The sequence below is a fragment of the Giraffa tippelskirchi genome, chromosome 3 (assembly GCF_054371585.1).
Source record: "Giraffa tippelskirchi isolate mGirTip1 chromosome 3, T2T-mGirTip1v1.2.pri, whole genome shotgun sequence".
Lineage (NCBI taxonomy): Eukaryota > Metazoa > Chordata > Mammalia > Artiodactyla > Giraffidae > Giraffa > Giraffa tippelskirchi.
The window spans coordinates 118485986-118504050 of record NC_137277.1 but is presented as its reverse complement, the minus strand read 5'-3'; the positions used below and the strand labels follow the sequence as shown (position 1 = coordinate 118504050).

Below are 18065 nucleotides of genomic sequence, written 5' to 3'. Positions count from 1 at the left end.
TGGGAAATACATTTGATGTGGTATGTGAAATGCATAGTTTACATCAAGGGTCTCCTTGTACACTTGAATATTTAATCAAAATAATGCAGTAGTATGAACAAGGCTTGACACTGGGAATCTCGAGTTCAAATCAAGTTCTGCTAGTTTTAGTTTTTAAATTAGCCAAATCACTTAGTAACTAAGCCTCAGTTTTCTCAAATGAAAATATCAGTATTTCTGTGAACTATGTCAGAGTAAATAAACATAGAGAACCTAAACCAATTTCTAGAACATTATAAAAACTCAGTAAATAGTAATGGTCCAGAAGTTGTTATTAATGCTGAAAACTGCATCCTCAACTCCATATTTTTTATAGAAAAATTTAAAAGTTGATCCAGGAGGCAATGAAGAATTCTGTAGGAATATTAGAAAATACATGAAACTACCTTCAATACTTCATTAGAGACTATAAGACATGAAGGTTTAATAAGGGAAGAAAATTAGGATTAGAAGGAAAGTAGATTTGCCAAGAACAGTAAATCAGAAACTATTATCACAATAGATCAATGCTTTTATATGGACTTAATAGGAAGAGTATCTTTCTAAATTTGGTTGGGCCATAGTTTGTGGCAAAGGAAAAAAAAAAAGGAGATTAAAATAACAGATGAGCATCAGTCATAATTCACACGGAGAAATAATTTTATTTGAAGTTTGTGCATTTATTTTTCTGTTCTCTCATACTTATCCAAGCCTTTTTGGCTTTATGTTGTTAAAATACCACTGTCACTCCGAAAGAAACTTATACCAGATAAAGAGGCTCACAAATCCAAATCAAATCTCAAAAGAGATGGCTCTCTTTCTACCCTAGGCACAGCTTCTTTTTTTTTTTTCCAGTTTCTAAACAATAAAGGAAACTACTTTCTTATTATTTTGATATATATTTTTGTGGCGCTATGTGAGGTACCCAAGTTGCTGCTGAAATCTAGATAAATGATTCAATAAAGATACACAAGAATATAATAGGTTCATATGGTCTGAAAAAGATAAGACACACTACATTAACCTTCTCCATAAGAAATAAGACAAACGCACACATATATCTAAATACCTCTGCAATTGTGAACTCAATGCATTTATATTATTGCCTGAAAAAATACGTTACTGTTGCAATATCCCCCTTGCTGAGACTTTTCTATCCAATGCAAACTGCCAGGTTTAAGGCAGTCCTCGGTCAAGCAGCCATAAAGCAGGAGAAGAAAATAAGTCTGTGAGTTTAAAACCTGCTGTTTGGTACAGAAAATAAAATACAGCATATTCTAAAGTAGTTGTGGTTTTATCCCATGAAATGCCTCCCTACACCAGGGACTGGGAGTAGCAATTCATCAAAATGAATACCACCAGATAACAGGCATGCCTGAGATTTTCCTTAGAATGGGTCCTCCTGAATCCCTCCCTCCCTGTGTGTATTTGTCTCTGTTGCTCAATATTTTGAATTCCCTTAGAGAAATAATTATTTTATCTTCTAAAATTTAAAAATGCTTAATACACAAATAGCCCTAGAGAAGATGCATGATAGATCTTTTAAGCATTTATTCAACAATCAGACATTTAGCCACTTCTGTATGGCTTCCCCAATGGCTCAGCAGGTAAAGAATCTGTCTGCCAATGCAAGAGACACAGGAGACATGGGTTCGATCCCTGGGTCAGGAAAATTCCCGGGAGAAGGAAATGGCCACCCACTTCAGTATTCTTGCCTGGAAAATCCCATGGACAAAGGAGCCTTGTGGGCTATTGTCCATGGGATTGCAAAGAGTGGACATGACTGATCATACACACCTATGGCCAGGAACTTTATCAAGTCCTGATGGTAAAGATATAAACAAGACTAAAAGTGCAAAAGCACCCAAAGACTAATGGCAAATATAAAGAGGTAAATGAGCCGACACAGAGAGATAGGGGTGCTTTTCCAATAGAGGTAAGAAGAGGATGGTTATTCGAGTTTAAGGGAGGGGGACTTATCCAATTTGGGATGCCAAGGAAAGTTTCTTGAAAGATGTGACTTCTAGCTGGAGACCTGGAAGAGGAGAGCTATTTGAAAATGAGAAGGGATGGATTGGAAGAGTAGCTCATACAGAGCTTTTAAAGAAATAAAATTTTGGCAGCCCTTGGTTTGCATGAACTTTGAGTAAGTTAGTGTGGCTGGGATTTGTAGTATACTTAGGAAAGGGGGACCATGACACAGATGAGGTGGGAGGAGGAATCCAAATTTGTCACACATAAGGCTTTATAGACTGGAGTTGCTTGCAGTATCGTCATCAGACTGGTATTTTCAGCATACCTTGGAAGCTGGGAAGAAATGAAGTCTCTGATTCAGGGGCTCTGGGGTGGAGCCTCAGATTCTACAATTCGAACAGATTTTCACACAACCACTTTTGGCAGCAAATTGTGAACTATATTAAGAGTTTTGTTTTTTTTTTTTTTTAATTACTGGTTGCTTTACAATGTTGTGTTAGTTTCTGCTGTAACAGCAAAGTGAATTAGCTGAACATATACATAGATCCCCTTCTTTTTGGATTTCCTTCCCATTTAGGTCACTACAGAGCACTGAATGAGAAACGCTGGGCTGGAAGAAACACAAGCTGGAATCAAGATTGCTGGGAGAAATATCAATAACCTCAGATATGCGGATGACACCACCCTTATGGCAGAAAGTGAAGAAGAACTAAAGAGCCTCTTGATGAAGGTGAAGGAGGAGAGTGAAAAAGTTGGCTTAAAGCTCAACGTTCAGAAAACTAAGATCATGGCATCTGGTCCCATCACTCCATGGGAAATAAATGGGGAAACAGTGGAAACAGTGTCAGACTTTACTTTTTTGGGCTCCAGAATCACTGCTGATGGTGACTGCAGCCATGAAATTAAAAGACACTTACTACTTGGAAGGAAGGTTATGGCCAACCTAGATAGCATGTTTAAAAGCAGAGACATTACTTTGCCAACAAAAGTCCGTCTAGTCAAGACTATGGTTTTTCCAGTGGTCATGTATGGATGTGAGAGTTGGACGGTGAAGAAAGCTGAGCGCCGCAGAATTGATGCTTTTGAACTGTGGTGTTGGAGAAGACTCTTGAGAGTTTCTTGGACTGCAAGGAGATCCAATCAATCCATCCTAAAAGAGATCAATCCTGGGTGTTCATTGGAAGGTCTGATGTTGAAGCTGAAGCTCCAATACTTTGGCCACCTCATGCGAAGGGTTGACTCATTGGAAAAGACCCTAATGCTGGGTAGGATTGGGGGCGGGAGGAGAAGGGGACGACAGAGGATGAGATGGTTGGATGGCATCACCGACTCGATGAACATGGGTTTGGGTAGACTCCGGGAGTTGGTGATGGACAGAGAGGCCTGGCGTGCTGCAATTCATGGGGTCGCAGAGAGTCGGACACGACTGAGCGACTGAACTGACTGAACTGAACTGAGAGCACTGAATAGAGTTCCTGAGCTATATAGTAGGTTCTCGTTAGTTATCTATTTTATACATAGAATCACTAGTGTATATACGTCAATCCCAATTTCCCAGTTGATTCCAACCCCTTCCCTTTCCCTTTTTCCATATGTTTGTTGTCTACAAATGTGTTCATCATGCTGTAGACAATCTGTGGGTGGGTATGATTTGCACTTTAGAATAAGCACCCTGGTTGCACCAATGAGGTTTATTTATGGGTGCAACACTTTCTTCATAACAGTTACATGAATTAATGAACAAATTATTAGGTGACAATTCCTTAGAATCCTTTAGAATTCAACTCTAAATCTGGTTTTTTAACTGAAATCACTGTAGTTAGGCTTTTTCTATGAAGACAGTGGTATTGAAGTGTGCAAATTACAGAAAGTATATGGTGCTGGGTTTATAAATGATGGATTGAATAGTATGAAACATTTTTTATTCTGATACTCCAATGCAATATACATTAAGGATTGCTTTCATTGAATATTTTTGCTAGTTGCTATCATTTTTTCATGTGTTTCTGATGAAATGAGATCAGGGTTTGGGCTATGCTTAGACAGTCCTGGGGGCCATTGAATAATTGCCAACTGACTATTGGGAAAATCTGCTCATTAGAGAGAGAAGAGAACATCAATGTTCAGCTACATTTTGAAGTTCTACTTGGTCGGCTGGCTTTAGGGGAATTGGGCTCACTTGTTTTACCTGCTCTGAGGCAGAGTTGTCGTGAAAAGTAGAAAGCGGGTATTTTAAATTATTTTTTATAGAGAGGAAGAGAAAATGATAATCAGGGCACACGGCCTGCCTATTTCTCAAGAATATTGCTCAGCTCAGAGTGTCTGAGTCAAAGAATTCCTCCCAGGCTGTTGTTGATGATGACTTATGAAAGGGCACCTGTCTGACCTGACAAGTGTACACAGCGCTGGAGGCTTCAACTTTCCATTAGTAACAAGATCCCCAAAAGGTTAATTTGTTTTGGCACTTCCTGATTACTTTCTCTGTTCATCTCATTCTGAGACTTCACATTCACCACCTGATTTAGGAGTTCTCCCTAGCAACATATTGTCATTTTTCTCAACTTATTTGCTAGCTTTGGTCCTGTGATTTCTAAATGCAGCTAAATAGTGGAAATCAATTTTCTGTTTAGAGGAGTTGATGACACCTAGAGGAATTTGAAGATTTCTCTTCTTGGATGTGTCTGGGAGTCATGTTGCACTGTCATCCCAAATGGATGGAATTTGGAGGTCTTGTCACATCAGTGACCTGGATGCCGGTCCCCTTAGTTGAGGCTCACTTTGAGTTTTCATTTTGGGATTCTCTGTCTTCTTAAATTTCCCATCACCTGAAAACTTTTTTAGGAACACTGCTGTTTTAGTCTGTTTCATTAAAATTTTTTCAATAGTTGTGCATAAAAAGTCCCACTTTGCTTACTTACATCCAGTGTCTCATAAAATAACCTAAATGTCTATAAAACCTCTCTGAAAAGCCCTCAGGTGGTTTGACCTGTAAGAATAGATTACATCCATGATCTCTCACTTGACTTTTAAGGCTTTCATTCATTTACTACCTTGATTTCCAGAAACTATCTATAGGATTTTTTTAAATCACATTTTCTTTCTTTTCACTCATTTATTTAGGACTTTCTACCAAGAAAGAAGTTATGGGCCCAGCACTGTATAAAATTTCAGTTCAGTTCACTTGCTCAATCATGTCCGACTCTTTGTAACCCCAAGGACTGCACCACGCCAGGCCTCCCTGTCCATCACCAACTCCCAGAATTTACTCAAACTCATGTCCATTGAATTGATGATGCCATCTAACCATCTCATCCTCTGTCGTCCTTTCTCCTCCTGCCTTCAATCTTTCCCAGCATCAGGGTCTTTTCAAATGAGTCAGCTCTTCGCATCAGGTGGCCAAAGTATTGGAGTTTCAGCTTCAACATCAGTCCTTCCAATGAATACCCAGGACTGATCTCCTTTAGGATGGACTGGTTGGATCTCCTTGCAGTCCAAGGGACTCTCAAGAGTCTTCTCCAACACCACAGTTCAAAAGCATCAAGTCTTTGGTGCTCAGCTTTCTTTATAGTCCAGCTCTCACATCCATACATGACTACTGGAAAAACCATAGCCTTGACTTGACGGACCTTTGTCGGCAAAGTAATGTCTCTGCTTTTTAATATGCTGTCTAGGTTGGTAATAGCTTTTCTTCCAAGGAACAAGCGTCTTTTAATTTCATGGCTGCAGTCACCATCTGCAACGATTTTGGAGCCCCCAAAAATAAAGTCTATCACTACACTAAATTATGGAGAAAGTATGAGTTTAATTAGATATCATTGAGATATTTGGTTAACTTTTCATATCACATAATATAAACTTGGGGCTTCCCAGGTGGCTCTAGTGATAAAGAACCTGCCTGCCAGTGCAGGAGGTGAAAGAGAAGCAGGTTCAATCCCTATGTTGGAAAGATCACCTGGAGGAGGGCATGGCAATCCACTCCAGTATTCTTGCCTAGACAATCCCATGGACAGAGGAGCCTGGCGGGTTACAGTTCAAAGGATCGCAAAGAGTCAGACATGACCGAAGTGACTTAGCACAGCACAGCACAGCACAATGTAAACTTAAAAAATAAAACTATGGATAGAATAAAACTTGTTGAATATTTTAAAAGTTTCATCATATGTCACATTTCCAAATGTGAAATCATAAAGGAATTACAGGATAAAAATGTATGCAAAATATTCCTATAAACACATACACAACACATACACTACATGTGCCTACTGAGGAAAATATCTGATTTTTTCTTTTGAAAAACTAGTGACAGAGAATTTAATTCTTAATATACAAATTTAGAGATTTATTTTTCTCCATAAGAACAAAATGGACAATATAATATAAAATTTGGCAGAGCACAAAACAGACGAAACATTGAGATTGGCAGAGTACAAAAGTGGAAATATAAATAACCAATGGATGTGAGAAGATATTTAACCTCACTGATATCTAATGCTAGTACAATTAATATAAAGGATTCCTTTTGACAATTGTATTGCTGCTAAGTCATTTCAGTCGTGTCCAACTCTTTGCGACAATCATATTGGTAAATGTTAAATGATAATTTATATATATATATATATATATATGTATATTTCTGCACAGCAATTGTCTCAAAATGTGATGGCCTAAAACAACAACTACTTATTTTTACTTGTCTTTGTATTTCAGAAATTTGAACAGGGATCAGTTAATTCACTCCACTTGGCACTGATTGGGCTCCCCAATGCTGCTGATTCAGCTGGCAGCTGGGCTGGATTGGAAGGTCTTAGAAGGCTTCACTTCTACATCTGGCTCATCATGCTCCTTCATGTGGTTTTCTCTTTCTCCACACGGTAACATAGTATTTATTTACCAATCTTGAGCTTATTTTTATTTACAGTATCATAGCTGCCTTTCCTGAACAAAAGTGGGAGGCGTGGTCATCAGGGGCTTTGCCTGGAATGAGCATATCACTCCCTGCTGCATTCTGTTGGTAAAAATGAGTCAAAATCAGTGGAGATTCAAAGGGAGAGAACTAGCCTCCCCTCTTAAAGGGAGGGACAGCAACACCTGGAGAGGGATGAGAGGAATGGTTAGAGTACTTTTCTGAAGATTATTGTAATTGATATTCAGAGTTGTGGAGGGTAGAAGGAAATAGGTGGTCTCATAAACTCTTTGTAGAAATGAACAAGAAAATAGAACATTAAAAAGACACTTGAAATTGTGTTAAAAACTATTAAAATTAACAATATTCATATTATTTGACCTAAGATGTATTTTCTAGGAAACAACCCTACAGAAAACTGCTATTTATAAAAACATATAAAAAATTATTGACTATTGTATTTTTTGATAAAAATTAGAGAAAAAGATCCAAATGCTTAGCTTTTGAGTATAGGTTAAATAAGATATGGGATAATCACATAATCAAATACTATGAAACTTCTTAAAAATCTGGGGTTGCCACTAAAATAGAAAAGTGTCCCAATTGAAATCTACATTAATTAATTCTTATTTATTTTTTTGGCTTATCAAAAAGCCAGCTAGTGAATTCAACTATGATTAAAAAAAAGCTATAAAAGAAAGTTCTATCTCTGTAAGAACAGACTTATGATCAGAGATTTTAGGACCTAGAATTATAACTATTACATTATGAATCACATTGATGAACCCAGGAGATTTTTCAACTTAGGATCATTTTCAAATAAAACTTTAAAAAGGTATAGCTCTTTTCCACAGCCTCAAGCTTAATTTCTTTGGACACAAAATTAGTAAGATATCATGTCTACAGCACTTAACTATGAAAAGCCTGTGTCTAAAGTACAGTTATTTTCACTGTAGGATTTATAATTACTGCTGGTTGATGTATATTTACCATGTACAATCTCTAACAAAAAAGAGTGAAAAAATTGTTTCCTGTTTTAGAAAATATAATTATCTATTGTATTAGAAACTATGTATTGACTAAAATAAATTTAGGAAATTTCGAGTAATGCAACCATATATATTTATAATCTTCCTAATGCAAATTTCAAAATCAGAATTTATTTACCATATGATATATATTATTATGTAATCAGTATCTCTCAAGACTGTCATGGCATGTTAGCTATGGTTTCTAAAGAATAAATACTTCTGTCAGTAGTAAGCAGGTCCTCCCTGTTGTGGTCCCCATCTTTAGCCAGTCCAATTCTTATAGCTTTATGGCCTTGCAGCCTGTTGTCGGTTCTTGCACCCCTTGGGGATTTAAGTGACCCTCTCCCAGAAGAAAATACTCTTGCTTCAAATGCAGCTTTACCTCCTGGCACATTGGCCAACATCTATTGCAAAAATTTTTTGACCTTGTACAAAGTTCACTCTGAAACTTGCTTCCTGTGATGCTTATCTTCCTGTTTACTATTAATAATATGCAACATCTATCTAACGCACATGATTTCCGTATGTCTTCTTGTTTATTTTTAACTCATCCTATGGAATAGGTACTTGTTTTAGGTTGGGAGTTTTAGCAGTAGAGCCTGAGGCAGAGACTCTTGATACAGTGATTTATTGAGGGAGTAGTCTCAAAGAAGGTAAGTGAAAGAAGTAGGACACTGCAGGGCCAAAAAGCTCAGCAAAACATGGTCTCCTGTTGCTGATTTCACAGGAAATGCTGAAGCACAGAAAGCACCATGGAGTTGTTCCTAATTTGACATGAGGGGACTGGTGTTTAATGTTCCTAACTCAGTCACTGGCTGCCCGTGGGGATGGATGGTAAATTGTTAATAACCCCAACTCATAGCAGTGGGGGAGAGGTGTGTGATTCAGTACACTGGATCAGGGCAGGGCTCCAAAGCATCCTCTATAATTCTATTGAAATAGAGCATGTCCTTGTCCCTCATGTCCTCAGCTTGCCTTTTGTCTGTGAAATAATTTTAGCCCAATTATAAGTTTAATCAGAAAAGTGAGAACATGCAGAAACAAAGGAAAACAGTCAAAGGAGACCAAATAATAGTAGTTTAGTCATTAAGCAGAGTCAAGGACCTTTAGTTCCTTTTCAAGGGCTATATGAGACTTCCCTGGTGGCTCAGATGGTAAAGCATCTGCCTACAATGTGGGAGACCCAGGTTCAAACCCTGAGTCGGGAAGATCTCCTGGAGAAGGAAATGGTAACCCACTCCAGTAGTCTTGCCTGGAAAATCCCATGGATGGAGGAGCCTGGTAGGCTACAGTCCATGGGGTCGCAAAGAGTCAGACACGACTGAGCTATTTTACTTCACTTTCTTTCTTTCTTTCTTTTCAAGGGCTGTAGAGAATATTTTGAGCCATATCCTATGATCTGTCTTATAGTCACTGAAACCCCACCAGGTGGAGAAGTTAACTACATGATGACAAGACTGTAGCCAGGACATAAGTGCCTCTGAGAACTAGCCTCAAGAAATGGAAACAGGCTGACACTGGCACTGGAGATTAACTGTACTTAAAACAATCAAGGTGATGCTGCTCAGACCGACTTCAAGATGACTCTCAGAGCTGACTGTGAGGTTTCTGCATGTAGTCCCCTCCTCTGTCTATAAAAGCTCTTGCCCCCTGATTGTCAGGGGGTGGGGGAGAGTCAGTCTTTGGACATACACTTACCCCCTACCAGTTGCCAGCATCCAAAATAAAGCAAACTTTCCACCAACCTGGCCTCTTGAATGGTTTTTGAGTAGCGAGCGGCCAGACTCCACTTTCCTTTACACTATTAGTTCATCCAGTTCAGTCGCTCAGTCGTGTCCGACTGTTTGCAACGCCGTGGACTGCAGCACGTCAGGCCTCCCTGTCCATCACCAATTCTTGGAGTTTACTCAAACTCATCTCCAATGAGTTGGTGATGCATCCAACCATCTCATCCTCTGTCATCTCCTCCTCTCGCCTTCAATCTTTCCCAGCTTCAGGGTCTTTTCAAATGAGTCAGCTCTTCACATCAGGTGGCCAAGTATTGGAGTTTCAGCTTCAACATCAGTCCTTCCAATGAACACCCAGGACTGATCTCCTTTAGGATGGACTGGTTGGATCTCCTTGCAGTCCAAGGGACTCTCAAGAGTCTTCTCCAACACCACAGTTCGAAGGCATCAATTCTTCGGTGCTCAGCTTTCTTTATAGTCCAACTCTCACATCCATACATGACTACTGGAAAAACCATAGCCTTGACTAGATGGACCTTTGTTGGAAAAGTAATGTCTCTGCTTTTTAATATGCTGTCTAGATTGGTCATAACTTTTCTTCCAAGGAGTAAACGTCTTTTTATTTCATGGCTGCAGTCACCATCTGCAGTGATTTTGGAGCCCCAAAAAGTATAAAGTCTGTCACTGTTTCCACTGTTTCTCTGTCTATTTGTCATGAAGTGATTGGACTGGATGCCATTATCTTTGTTTTCTGAACGTTGAGCTTTAAGCCAAGTTTTTCACTCTCCTCTTTCACTTTCATCAAGAGACTCTTTAGTTCTTCATTTTACACTACTAGCCAGCCAGAATAACATATTTAGTAAGTAATGAAGAATCACATTAATATTCTCCTTAACCCTAAATTTAACTTTGTTGGTTTTTAGACGTGGGGTTTATTCTGATCCCTGATAATTTGGCAAGCTTCAAATCTGCCAGTCTCTCTCGATGCTAGGATTCAAGTGAGAAGTCTGTTTTGTGGGGGCTCACATATAGGGTGAGGCTGAAGGATGAGCAGCTATCTTTTATTCCTCCATTTATGTCTCTTCACTGAATAGGTCAAACTTTGATGCCAGGAGTGACTTCATAGAAAATCAGAGTGGTCCTTGGCCTCTGGGAGAGACCTTCGATCATTGCCCTCTCGCCCATGTCTCCCTCGTCATGCTGGCTTATGTTGGGACTTGGATGGCCAGAAGTTTGGAGAGGCTCTGAGATGATGGGAGGCAGGAAGAAATTTCCAAAGATCTCAAGAAAAATCTGACTCATTCTTGTCATTTTTTCTAGGTGTTATGGATTGAAATAGTACTCATTCAACCCTGAAAAACTGATCACACAAGAAAGTTCTGACACATTCTTTCTCTTTGCTGCAACTGGATTAGAAGTAAGATCTTCAACATCTCAGCTGAAGCTCCAGAGTTCCAGGAATTCTTAGATTTTGAAGAGTGGAAGTTGTTACTGGGCAAGGAACCATAGAATGTGGCAAGTAGTATCCATGGTTGCTAGAGACACTGCTTTTCCAATGACACCACACATTGAATATTCGAGCATGCCAGACTGTTGCTATTTTAACATCACTGCCTGATTCTGTTGTGGTGCAGCTTGCTGCATCCTGGTGACCAGATAGCAACATCAATCTATTTTACTTCATTTCATCTGACACATCACTGAAGAATAATGTGAGCTAATTTTAAACAGTCTGGCAACCCACCTTTGTATGGAATGTGTCCATGCTGATAATATCTTCAGTGTGTTGAAAAGTTTACTGTTCCTGAGCATGCAGCTAATTTTGATTAAAGATGATACATGCTTTAATTTCACCTCTATATATGTGACTAGAAGGGGCCCAACCGTTCTTATGGAAATACTGGGACTTTTTCTTCTGGAAGGGGGGTACCTTACAGAACCTAGAGAAATACAGGGGAAACTCTCAAACTTCTATTTTGTCTTGAGGCGGTTCAGAGTGACCATTTCATGTGGCAGGAATCTGTCTAAGATGAGTGACTCAGGTGAAGGAATTGTAATTTATTTTTTAACCTCAATCCCTCAGTGTCATTTGGCAGTTTTCTGTTGGTAAATCTCTCTTCAGCTCTGAGTCATTTCACAACAGCATATCTGAGGGAATCTGTCAGGACTGAGGTGTCAGGGCTAATCATCACGGTGAGATTTGGTAATACTCTCATCTGTAGTAGCTGCAATGTTGACTGATAAAATCACCAAGCCTAGTGTACCTGTACTGATGGTGCTGTGACATGACAGACTGAGTTAAGAACTACTTTTCCCATCTCCATTCTACCTGCACACACTCCCCCCAAATCTATTTGTCCATATGTTATTTAGAGGAAATCTGTATCTCCTTAGTCACTATCTTACTAGGGATGTTTAGGGGGGCAAAGAACAGAAAAGAAATATATTTTAGTCTCTAAATCTAGGACTTGTCCCCAGACCTCTTTCCTCTCACAGACAATACCTTGCTTCAACCACATTTAATTCTGGTTTAATTTCTTTAAAAAAAGAGATGAATACCTTCCCCTACCTTCTCACCTCCTCTTAGATCCTTATCTCATTGTAGCTACAGTTCCACTTTTACAACTTTATTGAACCTGTATAAACAATATCTTTATAAATGCTGAAACTAATGTACACTAGTAAGTTCTTCAATGATTTCATCTCTTGCATTATTTAACAATGTTATTTATTCCACTTGGTTAGAGAAAGCAAACTAATCAAACAAAAACCCTTTTCTGGGACTTCCCTGGTGGTCCAGTGGTTAGGACTTTGCCTTCCAATGCAAGGGATGTGGGTTGGATCCCTGGTCGGGGAGCTAAGATCCAACATGCCTCAGGGCCAAAAAACTAAAATAAAAACCATAAGCAATATTGTAACAAATTCAATGAAGACTTTTAAAATGGTCCACACCAAAAAAAAAAAAAAGTTTTTTTTTTAACACCCCTTTCTGATTGTGATTTAGGATCTATCATTTGCAGTTGAATTTCTAACTCCCTTCTCCTGGCTGTGGCTTCTTGGCATCATTTGAGGCATTTCTTTCTGACACTACATCTTAAATGTTGATGTTTCTCAGAATTCCACACTTCTTATTTCCTCCCTTCTTTCACTCTATCAAACTTCCTGGGTAATCTACCAATAACTATGGCTTCAAGTTTCACTGATGTGAACATTTTGCCAAGCCATCAATATTTACTTACAACAATTATATTCCTTTTCACAACACTTAGGTGTTTCAGAGTGTAACTGACTAGTGAATGCCACTCAATATTGGACTCATTCTTATCAAAAAACTTATGCATTTGCAGTCCTCAATACACCCTTCTTACTAATCTGATTTAAGAAGTACTAATTCATTTTTTTATGTTTGCCTTCTTAATAATCTTGGTTGCCATTCAGCCGAAGTTTCCAATGTCTGCCATAAAGTCTCCAGCACCAAGCACAGGACTGGGCTCATATTAAATTCTCAGTGAATGTGTGTTGAATAAAACTGAAAAGGATGCATAATAGAATATAAGAACGTGTTAAACCAAGTTAAATTATAGCAATAATGGCAGCTTGATGTGCTGGAGTGAACTGGTTAGAGAGACAAGCACACTGGTAGTAAGTAGCTGTGTAAGCGGAGAATTTTCTTAACCCGAGTCTCATTTTCTTCATCCATAATAAGGAGAGGATTGGACAGCATGATCCCTATTATCTCTTCTAACCCTAAATAGTGATGGATAGAGGGGAGACACCTCATTTCCAACTATCCTTGGGATGGGAGAAGCATAATGTTATGAATCTTGTATAAGATATATGCCCATATAATAGAGACTCCTTGGTGATCCAGGTTAAAATCTGCCTTCCAATGCAGGGGACACAGGTTTGATCCCTGGTTGGGGAACTAGGATCCCACATGCCCTGGGACAACTAAGCCTTCAGGTGACAACTAGAGAAGGCTGTGCACCACAAGGAAGATCCAGTGCAGCCCTCCCAAAATAAAAGTGAAAACAAATTGTAAAAGTTATATGGCCACATATTTTCTTCTTTAATACCTCAGCTGAAGGGGTAACCACAGAGATGAACTTGTCAGAAACTGATATGGCCCTCCTGATAAGATATTTTCATTATTTCACTTTCTAACTGGCTGGTCCCCAAAGAGCCTGGGTGTTTGTTTTGCATGCACATCACAGATGCAAAGGTACACACAAGAAGCTCTGTCTGTCTGCCCTCTCAGGGAGTAGTTGAGTAAAAAGTAAATGATGTGTCTAAACAGCAAACTAATTCTTTCTAAATATAGCAACTTAATTACTTCTCTCATCATAATACATGGTGTGTGGGGGGGAGAGTATCTCTAGGTATTGAAATCCAAGCTAAGTTTTTGAATTAGACAAGTATTTCCTACTTTATCCAACTTTGAACATAGCCACAACTTTTATTTTTCTAGAAAAATGCTTGAAATCTAGATAAAGAGACTGTGTTTGCATATATTATTATGTGACAATGGGGAGTTTTTAAGCACTACCTTATATAAGCAGCAAGATGAAACAGATGAATATATATGGCAATAAGCTTTGGAGAACAAACATCCTGCAGGGGCTGCCTTTTTTTTTTTTTTAAGAATTATATAATGTGTTCAATCTTGTCTATATCCGTGATAATCTTGTTCACCTCTAGCTTTGACTGTCAGTAAGATAACCTCTTAACTCATCAGCACAGGCCTTAGCTCTGAACAAAAACATGGGAGGAAAGAAACAAGTTCAGATTTCACTGTGATCCATGTTCTAACAAAGCAAAACCTAAATCATCTAGCCTTCATTCCCTACCTCCACCTCCCTGAAATGTTTCCACTTGGGATTAACCATTAAAGCCAAACCAAAAATAACCATTTCATCAGCTTGTGTAATGTTATTAATATTTTCAAGAAAAATGTTCTTTTCACAAATTTCTCATTTTTCTTAAGAAAAGGAATAAATGTAACATAATAATATAAAACCTGAAATTCCATTGCCTTTTCACTACAAATATATGTGTTTATAATTAAAAAAAATACAGATAAAAGACAAAAAATTCACCTGTTTTATCTGTCCAAATCCCAGTAAGAAACAGATTGGCATATGAAAGGGCTTATTTAATGGAAAGGAGTTTAACAATGGGATTATTTATAAGAGTGTGGACAGGGTTAAAAGAACCCCAAAGCAGCCCTTAAACACACAGAGCCTGAGGTCCCTGGGAAAGGATTGCAATTCCTCTGCTTTCAAAGGCACAGAGAGGGAAGAGTATTACTAAAACTGGACTAGAATTATAACCTTGGGAGAGTGGCCATCCAATCGGAAATGAATTCATCCACAGAACTGAAAACTATAGCCAGGATTGGAGGAGGCAGGAGAATGCATCACGCAACCTTTCTTTTCTCCACTGTTCATCTCCAAGATTTCCTCTAGTTGGCTGAACCAAAAGTAGGCAAGAGAGCCTGAGAATGGAGTCCATAGGGAACGACACCCGAAGACCAGTCAGGCCAGGGAAGTGAGGAGAACAGATGTGGAGGAGCAGAGAATTACCAACATGTCAGTGATCCTATGACCTAGAATTGGCCACTGTTAAGATGCTGGTGTAAATCTTTCCAAGCCTACCTCCGATAACAGTTATAGCAGTTTTATTTCCCATTTCTGAGCATTTCAGTTGCTTTTCACAACTGTCCTCCTTGGAGTATTACCCTCTATATGTTGGGTAGGCTTTATTGAATTACATCTTATAGATCAAGGGGAAAGACATGGTCCTGGAATCCAGGTAAACTTTATTCAATTTCTTTTGCCTTCTCAAAATTGATTTAACACAATTGTGGTTCACTGTACTATCTAATCCAATTCTAAATCTTTTATTTAGATTGGCTAATTGACTGGCATGATGAAAAAGACAAATCTCATGGTTTATATTTTTTAAAAGAAGGGAATACAGGTCTGCTTTTTATCTCCAACCATGATACTCATGGGGATAGTTGCATCCTACTTGTTTTTAATGGTCAAGTGCTGCCACACAATCTCTAGGATTTGGGGAGTGAACTCCTACATCGCTGTCAGAACATCCAGTCCTTCAGCACTATCTCTGGTCTGCAGAGGACAGCTTCACTCGGTTTATTAACAATGTTGGTGACTATCTGGGCAGCACATCCATTAGCAGTTTGGTAAGTAGAGCGTCCTCTGGGCCTCTCACTGTAGTCAGCTAGTTAGCTTCCCTGGTGGCTCAGTCAGTAAAGAATCTGCCTGCGATGCAAGGAGACCTTTGTTTGATCCCTGGGTGGAGAAGATCTCCTGGAGAAGGAAACAGTAGCCCACTCCAGTATTCTTGCTTGGAGAATCCCATGGAAAGAGGAGCCTGGTGGGCTACAGTCCATGGGGTCAGGAAAGAGTCAGACATGACTTAATGACTAAACCACCAGTTAGCATCCTGGTTTCCAACAGTACATCCACTCTAGAATGCTCATTCCTCTGAGACATTTGATCCTTTCCTCTACTCTTTCCCACAATATTCTTTCATCTCTACTTCTCTTAGTGTTTGCCATCTTTTTATCCAACCTTCTAAAAACCATCAGGATGTATGAACAGCATCTCCCAGGGGAGTGATTATAGGTTATAGCTCCAGGATTAAAAATCTTGTCTTAAATGTGAATGCTCCCATATTGATATTATCCCTCATTTTACTTTACATTCTTCCTTCCTTTGATCCAGCATTCTCAGCATCCACCCCCACAAACACCCTCCACATCTTTGCCCCTACATGTAGCCCAGGTTCTACAGTTCCTTTCACAGATTGTCTCATGTTTCTTCCTTAGCAAGCCCTGGACTCATGAGCAGGGCAGAATTGTGTTGTGATTTGGCCTGTTTAGTGATCTGATATATAAGAAGGCAGACAACGGTAGGTCTAAAGGCAGAATGTATTATCTAACAAAATGTGTTACATCATATTTAAGCAAAGAGAGAACATTACAGCATTCAAATGAGAGAGGAATAGGCTAGTGGTGACCTAAAGTATTCAGAAATATCTGGGAATTCAAGATTTCCGACTTCTCCAACCCAGACGTAACCATTTCAAGTCTCTAGGATTTAGTCCTTCACAATCAGGCCCCTGAATCAGCATATCAGATCTGCTAAGATTGATAGCTCATCCACTAGTGATTTTATGCAAATTTAACAAAACTCAGTGCCCTCTCTAACCAGATTTCCTTCCTCTGGGAATATACTGCCTGGCAAATAGCTAAGTTTCTTTGTATGAATTAGAAAGGATTCCCTGTATTCTAGATTGATGTAGCTTCATGCTAGGGAGTGTACTTGGCAAATAGAGCGTAGTCTAAATTTAAATCCCCACTTGCTCCCTCAGTTTGATGCTGTTGTGCAGTGAACAATGTACACAACTGTACCTAGTGAACCTAGGTCTTATAATGGTTATTGAAGACAGTCATTCAAATGGTTTGTTTAGAGAGATCCTGGAGAATTGCAAACCAGCTTGTCACATGGCCCATATTTTTCAAGACTGAATATTAAATTTACTGCCTCATTTTAATATTTATTTTTGCTATCCATAAGTGGTTTTTAATATCCTTCTTACTGTTACCACTTTGCTTCCTCCCCCTACCCCGATGCACTGATTATTCTCTTTAGTGTAACTTGACCATTTCTTTTTTTAAAAAATTAATTTGTATTGAAGTATAGTTGCTTTACAATGTTGTGTTGGTTTCTACTGAACAGTAAAATGAATCAGCCATACATATAAATACATCCCCTCATACCCAGGATATGGAAGCAAATTAAATGTCCATCAATAGATGAATGGATAAAGAAGATGTGGTACATATATACAATGGAATATTACTCAGCCTATTACCATTTTAATTCTAATTACATTGTCATTTGAGTGGCTGAATAAATAATACTTACAAAAGGCAAATGTTGACTATGAAAGAAGAAAGTTTTGGTGCAGGAAATAATGCTTAGAAATATAGAGAAAGGAAGGACATAACAGAGGGCAACCCTAGAATATTTTGGTGCAATGAATGAGATACCAAAAATGAGACTTAGGAGCTGACCTAAGGTGCAGAGTCTAGAAAGTAATATTGCCACTTTAGCTTTCTGAAATAAAATCTCTCACTTGTGTGAAGTGATATTGCTTGATCAATCATGTTTAAATATGTGGTGGAAAACTGTAACTGGTTTACATAAAGATGCACCTCAGGGACACCTCAAAAGATGGAAGAGGAAGAGAGAAGCATTTCTTTTCTAATTCAGCATTACGTCAATTTCTCCTAAACATTTCCAGTCAAATTATAGTACTTACTTAATAACCGTGATCTCACTTATCACTGATTTGGGGTATGTTTTTCTGAGCACTTTTTCT

General features: G+C 38.7%; 1 long non-coding RNA gene across 1 annotated transcript in view; it reads left to right on the top strand.

Moving 5' to 3' along the window:
* Positions 1 to 9670, top strand: part of LOC145540490 (uncharacterized) — a 39475-nt gene extending 29805 nt beyond the window's left edge. Inside the window, exons 3-5 of the long non-coding RNA XR_014078361.1 lie at positions 2570 to 2722; positions 6700 to 6863; positions 9291 to 9670. This is a non-coding gene — a long non-coding RNA (uncharacterized LOC145540490). The remainder of the gene's footprint in view (positions 1 to 2569; positions 2723 to 6699; positions 6864 to 9290) is intronic.
* Positions 9671 to 18065: the final 8395 nt, after the last annotated feature.